At 31.8% G+C, this 7,857-nt stretch overlaps 1 long non-coding RNA gene across 1 annotated transcript; it reads left to right on the top strand.

Moving 5' to 3' along the window:
• Positions 1-322: 322 nt before the first annotated feature.
• LOC143043520 (uncharacterized) lies at positions 323-6,177 on the top strand. Its single transcript, XR_012968437.1, has 4 exons — positions 323-411; positions 2,442-2,470; positions 2,925-3,019; positions 5,603-6,177. It is a non-coding gene; the product is annotated as an uncharacterized LOC143043520 (long non-coding RNA).
• The last annotated feature ends 1,680 nt before the right edge of the window (positions 6,178-7,857 follow it).

The following is a 7,857-nucleotide window of genomic DNA, read 5'->3' as shown; positions in this document are numbered from 1 at the left end:
CCTGTAACGGCATGAACCGATTGCATTGTTTTAGGTTGTCACTAAAAACTATCTTGGTTTTTGGAAACATTGACATAGCATTCATGCGCGTCAAAAAGGCTAACTCGTAATATATTTTTTTTTATTGATTTTACATCTTTAGTAAATGTTTCATCGAGGAAGGTTTTATCTTTCAAAAAGATCTGAATTTTATTGGAAACAAACACATAATGATACAAGTCATAAATTTCTTTTCTTTCTTTACAGTGTTAGCGAATGAAATAATTGCTGTATATGAATGGAACGCAGCTATTGGATAGTTTTAATATGTAACAAGGACGAAAGCAAATACAAACTGTGTATATAAATTGTAAGTCACATAACTATTTTTCATCATAAAAACAAACCAGCAACAGATCAAACCTGAGCCTAGTAAGTTTTTAACTATGATATATGTTTTTTTTAGCTTTTCTTTATTATTATATTTAATCAACATCCAATGCCAAAGATTGGATGCATATTCAGGACGGGAACCAATTGAAAATACAGTTTTGACTGCTGGATAGCAATTATTGTCAATTCATCTATTATTGTCAGTTTGTTTTTGATTTATGAGTTTGACTGTCCCTTTGGTATCTTTCGTCCCTCTTTTATGTCTATTTGGTTTGATTATCAAGTTTTATCACTATACATTTTTTAACGGTAGTGCAGACAAATGGCATACAAACACGAATGTTTTGTTAGCTATAAAACCAGGTTAATATTAAATTTTAAGCCTGGTACCTTTGATACTAAGTAGCCAATTAATCACCATTTTCTTCTGAAAAAGTCAGGAATATGACAGCTGTTTTTCACTCGTTCTGTTGGTTTACAACATATGAGTTTGTCAGTATATTGAATTTTCCTTTAGAATTGCCTTAAAGCTAGGTCGGTATTCTTATTACCTTTTAAAATTATTTCTAACACATATACTAATACTTATTCATAAAAAAGAGTCTCATAGAAAGATTTATGATTGCATGGAATTCCATGTTTTTCTATGTAGTTTTTGTCGAGCCTGCAACTTTTGTTGCAGAAAGCTCGACATAGTGATAGTGATCCGGCGGCGGCGGCTACGGCGGCGGCGGCGGTGTTAGCTAACTTCTTAAAAGCTTTATATTTTAGAAGGTGGAAGACCTGGATGCTTCATACTTTGTATATAGATACCTCATGTTACGAAGTTTCCGTCAGTCACATGTCCAATGTCCTTGACCTCATTTTCATAGTTCAGTGACCACTTGAAAAAAAAGTTCAAATTTTTTGTAATGTTGAATTCTCTCTTATTATAAGTAATAGGATAACTATATTTCATATGTGCGTACCTTGCAAGGTCCTAATGTCTATCAGACAGTTTTCACTTGACCTCGACCTCATTTCATGGATCAGTGAACAAGGTTAAGTTTTGGTGGTCAAGTCCATATCTCAGATACTATAAGCAATAGGGCTAGTATATTCGGTGTATGAAAGGACTGTAAGGTGTACATGTCCAACTGGCAGGTGTCATCTGACCTTGACCTCATTTTCATGGTTCAGTGGTTACAGTTAAATTTTTGTGTTTTGGTCTGTTTTTCTCATTATATGCAATAGGTCTACTATATTTGTTGTATGGAATGATTGTAAGGTGTACATGTCTAGCGAGCAGATGTCATGTGACCTTGACCTCATTTTCATGGTTCAGTGGTCAATGTTAAGTTTTTGAGTTTTGGTCTTTTTATCTAATACTATATGCTATAGGTCAACTATATTTGGTGTATGGAAATATTTTATGATCTTTATGTCAGTCGCGCAGGTTTTATTTGACCGTGACCTCATTTTCACGGTTCATTGCACTGTGTTAAGTTTTTGTGCTTTGGTCTATTTTTCTTAAACTATAAGTAATAGGTCAACTATATATGTTGTATAGAAGCATTGTTAGCTGTACATGTCTGCCTGGCATGGATCATCTGACCTTGACCTCATTTTCAAGGTTCATTGGTCTTTGTTTAGTTATCTTGGTTAATGTTAAGTTTATGTGACAGTTGTAATCAAGCTTTATATTTAGGACTATCAACACAATATCAATGATTAGTATAGAAGGCGAGACATTTCAGCGTGTGCACTCTTGTTTTTGTTACTGATCTATGAACATTGACATCTTCCTTGAAATCGTCCATTTCATGAATGTAAACTACGCACAAACATTCATTAGGTATCACTAAAAGATAATATAAATATTAGATACATAAGACGAAACAACGAAACCACTGTTGTCAGAAAAATATGAAACTACACCATATAACGTTTATCCAGATTTTTGTCATTGAAAGATAATGCTATAGATGACGTGATTAACATGTCCTCTAAGCCTTACTGGAATTTAATAATGATAAGTGAAGTATTACTTTTGAAACATATATTTTGAATAATTCTGCTTTATTTTCCAGGAATAAAAGTCAAAATGGCTAATACTTTCGTAAGTATTTCTGATTTTTTTTCCTTTACAAAAAGTTAAGCAAGAATTCCCCCCAGAAATATCTCGATTGATTTTCTGATACTAATGAAAACTGTTTAAAGTCTTTAAGATAAATGCATACCTAAGAAAATTACATACAAATTATCAATGATCAATGTGCATGAGGTTAATTTTAGGCGGATCCTGCCATACGGAGAATCATTTTACACGCAAATGCAGTTACTAGTATCAGAATTCTCAAAGTACTAAACACTTAACAGTTTAGCCTTGATCACCAATCCATCACATCATGGCCTTTCTGAAGATCATATAGAATGAGTCAGGATCCATTGCACATATCAATGTATCATTAACTCACAATAATCGACAAACGTATTGAGTAACACACTGAAAAATATTAAGGACAATAATTAAAAAAAAATGTACTGTTAGTTATTTTACGAACTTTTTACAGGTTACCCTTTCCTCATGGAATAAACGAATGATGGTAGGTGAGGAATTTGCCCTAGAGGTTAAGTGTAATAAATCAAGCCAAGCTAATGAAAAAGGGTAAGAATAACACATATCTCTGATTCAGTATAAATATAACTTCTTAAGGGTTTCCGCGGAACCCAGTGTCTTGCCTACTTTTGCTGTTAGTGGCAGGCTCAACATAAATGAGGAAAAAAATATTAAAATTTTCCTCTAGATACTACTATATTTTGATTGTAAAAGCTTTCTCTCCGAGTTTGGTAATACTCCAGAATGGTTTATGAATCTTATAGATGTTTTAAAAACTTTAACTTCAGACTGTATGTTATGTTAATTGAAAGAAAAACTAATTCCATTTATAAGTAATATACGGAAAAACAGGAAATAAATATTTACAATATTTTCTTCCATCTTTTGATTATAAACAAGCTTCTGGCCAGGTTGAGTACAATTCCATGATATATGAAAGTTATATAAAAAAAATAAATCTTTAACCACAGAGTGAATGAAATGTTAACTGGCAGAGAAACTAAGTCCATTTATAAGTAAAATACGGATAAACAAGTTTTTATACACAAATTTACTTCTGGATACTATCTTACGATCATTGACAAGCTTCTGTCAATGTTTGGTAGAAATCCAGGATCATTTATCAAAGTGATTCAAATTTAACACAAACAAGAATGTGTCCAAAGTACACGGATGCCCCACTCGAACTATCCTTTTCCATGTTCCATGGACCGTGAAATTGGGTAATTATCTAATTTGGCATTAAAATTAGAAAGATCATATCATAAGCAACAAGTGTACTAAGTTTCAAGTTGATTGGACTTCAGCTTCATCAAAAACTACCTTGACCAAAAACTTTAACCTGGACGGACGAACGGAACCACAGACGGACGAACGAACGGAGCCACAGACCAGAAAACATAATGCCCCTCTACTATCGTAGGTGGGGCATAAAAAAATTAACCACAGAGTGAATTTTATGTTAACTGATAGCAAAACTAAGTCAATTTATAAGTAAAATACAGATACACAGTATCTTTTTTGGTATACTTTTCTTCTGGATACTATCTTATGATCATTAATAATCTTCTGTCCAAGTTTGGTAGAAATCCAGGATAATTTAACAAAGTAATCATTATTTCTTAAACGTTACCCACAGAGTGAATACTTGTGGACGATGACGACACCGACGGAATGTATGATCAGTATGTCTCGAGTTTCCGACAAAAGTCGCTGGGTCAAAAAAAAAAAAAACACGAAATTGTTTTCAAAAATAAAATAATTATAACAAACTAGAAATATATAACATGGACATTACCCTTGTGGGATTATTATTTTTTGTCAATTAAATTCTTCAAATTACAGTTATATTACGTATCTAAATTTTGACCTTACTTTTCATTTGATCATATAAATATTTTCATTTGAAAAATTACAAAATGGCAGGTTCATTTCCAAATAGAGTGAATATTCATGCAAACAAGAACAAATACTTCTAAAATGTTCAAATGCAACCGTTCTTGCAATATAACTCAAAATGTATTCCCAAAGCATTAAAAGAAGGAATGAAATTAAAATTTCTTCAGTGACCATCGTGAACTGACTGATTTTTACACGATATAATCCTCAGTATGTATGTTGACTTTTAAGAGAACTCTTTGCATTGTCTTATACCTTGATCTGTAGTACATGTGTTATGTTCCCTTAATGTAAGACAACAATAAACAATCTGTTAATAGCACAAATACATGTTTACCAAGACCTATACGAACTTTTACAGGACTTTTTTCATTTTGTAATTAAAGTATTGCTAGCTTACAAGTAACAATTTTAATTGTCATAATGCAGAATTAATAAAGAAACATATAGTTACACTAATTTTTATAAATTGGACAAATATAAGACAAACAAAATGTAATGATATCACTATTTCTAGTTAGAATATGATAACGTTCATTTGTTGCTTTTTCTATGTATTCATAGCTATATACATAAATATTGTCTTTTCCTGTTGAATGTGTACTGTATGCATGTGTTCGTTTGAAAAATATCCAAAATGAATTATCCTCTTCAAATGAAGAATTGGATATTACTATAATTTCTTCCTTCATAAATCCAATACCAATTGGTACTGTTCCGTTTCAATTCTGACCGTTGCTACTAAACAATCAAGAATTTTAATGGTTTGTCTGAAGATGTACGTTCGGATTTCAAACTTTGCTATGGACACCATATATGAGTTCCACGACTCGGTTTCATAAAAACACTTTTGACAACCTTTAATGTTGAACACTTTATTTTGCAAATTTTTTTTTAAAGATTATAACGTTCGAAAAAAAAACCCATAAATATGTATCTTATATGTAGTAGTTATCTTCCTATTATCAACCAACACACAATTCTCTGTTTGGAGTTAAATTTTGTATTTAGAATTATTATGATTGAAATAGATATCAGTGATGGATCTATGAACATTGAAAGGGGTGTAATTTTTGTAAGCGGAATATTCTAAATACAGCCCGAAAATAAAATTTGTCAATCAAAGGGTGAGACCTCTATACCCCTCTCTCCCTGAATCTGCCACAGTTTATATTATTGATATACATGTAAAGTTGGAAGACGTTTCACATTTTTATTTCATTTTCATTTTAGTGGGTACTCAATAAATTTTCAACAAAGCAAAGACCAAAAGGACGGCATCATTTTCCATTTCAACCCAAGGGCTGAATCATCGCAAGTTGTCTTGAATACGTTGGCAAACAACAAAGCATGGGGTACCGAGACTAATATTCTGGATGACAACGTTGGAATGATTCATTATGAAAGCTCATTCAAATTGAAAGTTAAACCAATAACGGAAACCAAGGTGCATGTGTATGTTAATGACAAGTTCAAAACCGAATACGAATGCCAAGGAAAGAAAATAACTGATACCGAATATTTGATCTTCTCACCATATGTATCAATTCATCCATTATAAAAGGAAAAGAATGAAAGACCATCCCAGAACATTTTGACAACATTTTAAAATATAATTGCTTTTGATTGACGCTTTAATTCACATATAATCTGCTATAAAACATTATGCTGGTTCTTCGCTAGTATTTTCAATTATCTTTAAATTTACAAAATATTAACAATTCTTTCTTTTTAGCAAAAATATATTTGCGCCGTCTGAATTGTAGTTTTTAATAGATTTTAAAATAATAAAGCAATATAGTAACGTATTTATTTTCTATATATATTATATACATTGTGTCAATCTGAAATTAAACTATGTTTCAAAGGGACATTTGGAGGCTGGATGCAATGCAATCAGTTGTGACATTAATTCAATATATCATGAATCCTTACAAAGATTTTGTCCGTCTTTTCTTATTCATTTACACGCCATATAAAGCCTATTCTTTATTTTCATGGTAATTGACGTGTTAAATTGGCATTTTTCTCTATTGGTACCTTTAAATATGTTATAGTACTTCTACCAGGGGAATAAGTCGATAACTTCTGTTCTTTCTCGTATAAAAGAAAAAGAAAACCATTTGTTGTCGATCTCATAATTTACCCTTTTCTTTTGTTTGGCTGTGATATGTTTGCACTCTACACCATTCACCATTATACTGCAGATCAACACCGATAGTCAACTCATTGGAATACAAGCAAAAAATATTATATCACTTTTAGAACAGTACCGAGAATAATACATGTTGAGTAGTTAAGATAAAAATGAAAGTTTTGAAAATTCATATTTCTAACGACAAGTCATGCACCATATTCTTTAACTGATGATGCATCTGTTTAATTTGGTTTTATATTTTCATCTTTGCCAGTATTAAATAGATTTGTTTAGTTTTAAAAGATAAACAACTAGTAATCAATATAAGAAACATGGTTGGCGATTCAAAATAGAAAGATACAAACATTGTAGTAAACAATACAATACACCAATTAAAAAGAAACCTAATGAACATTCTATTACTAAACCTGGCTGTAAATATTCGATCTGTGTGTTTTAGTATTATATATATCAGTGTTTAATCCAGTGACAAAATATTGCTTCTTCTGTAAGCACTTGTAACTAGATCTTTTCAATGTTTTTCCCATTTTAGCAAGGACATTGTCAATAATTGATTCACGAAAAACGTTCAAAATAGAAATAAATTGAAATAAAAACAAAAATTCATCTCGATGTTATAATTTTTCTCCTTAAGTAGCAAACAAACGACGAGTACAGTAGGCTATATATATAGAATGTTAAATTGGTTTAAAATATTGGTATGCGAATAAATTCCTGAGGTGCTGTCTGTATACATCTCTGGAACATGTTGATTTGTCGTAGATATATACAGCTAGATAAGAGAAAATCAGGGGGAAAATTCAAATGCGAATAGACCGGAAAGACCTCAAATACTCGAGCCGACCTTTCATAAATTCACATCAACGATTGCGGAAATTATTTCAGGAAACAAGTGATGGTAGGGAAAATTAGTGACTCATTCTATTTTTCTTTTTCATTTATGGAAAATGGCCTTAACTTTCTTATCCAAAACATTTCCGATTCAAGTTTGTCGGCCATTAACCATCCCTCGTTGTGGTCTATGATAGTGATGGTTAGTATTTTTAGATCAGTTTTTGGCGACCCCATGTGATCTCTAATGACAGATTACGGGGATGTCGGGCTTGCATCTGTAGTTAATTTGATTACCATTCGTGCGTTTAAATTTGTTGAATAGCAGTTCTGTCTCGCCAACATACTGCATGTCACATCAACACTGAAGAAGGTATACAACAATCTAGGATTTGCAAGTTACATTGCAAATTAATGTGTACACATACCCAGTGGATTGGCAAGTAAATGTTTGAGTATTCAGTAATTGTTAGAAAGTCAGACATCGCCTGTTACCACA

Source organism: Mytilus galloprovincialis, chromosome 8 (assembly GCF_965363235.1).
Source record: "Mytilus galloprovincialis chromosome 8, xbMytGall1.hap1.1, whole genome shotgun sequence".
NCBI lineage: Eukaryota > Metazoa > Mollusca > Bivalvia > Mytilida > Mytilidae > Mytilus > Mytilus galloprovincialis.
Note: the sequence above shows the minus strand (reverse complement) of the source record. Positions and strands in the feature narration are given on the sequence as shown.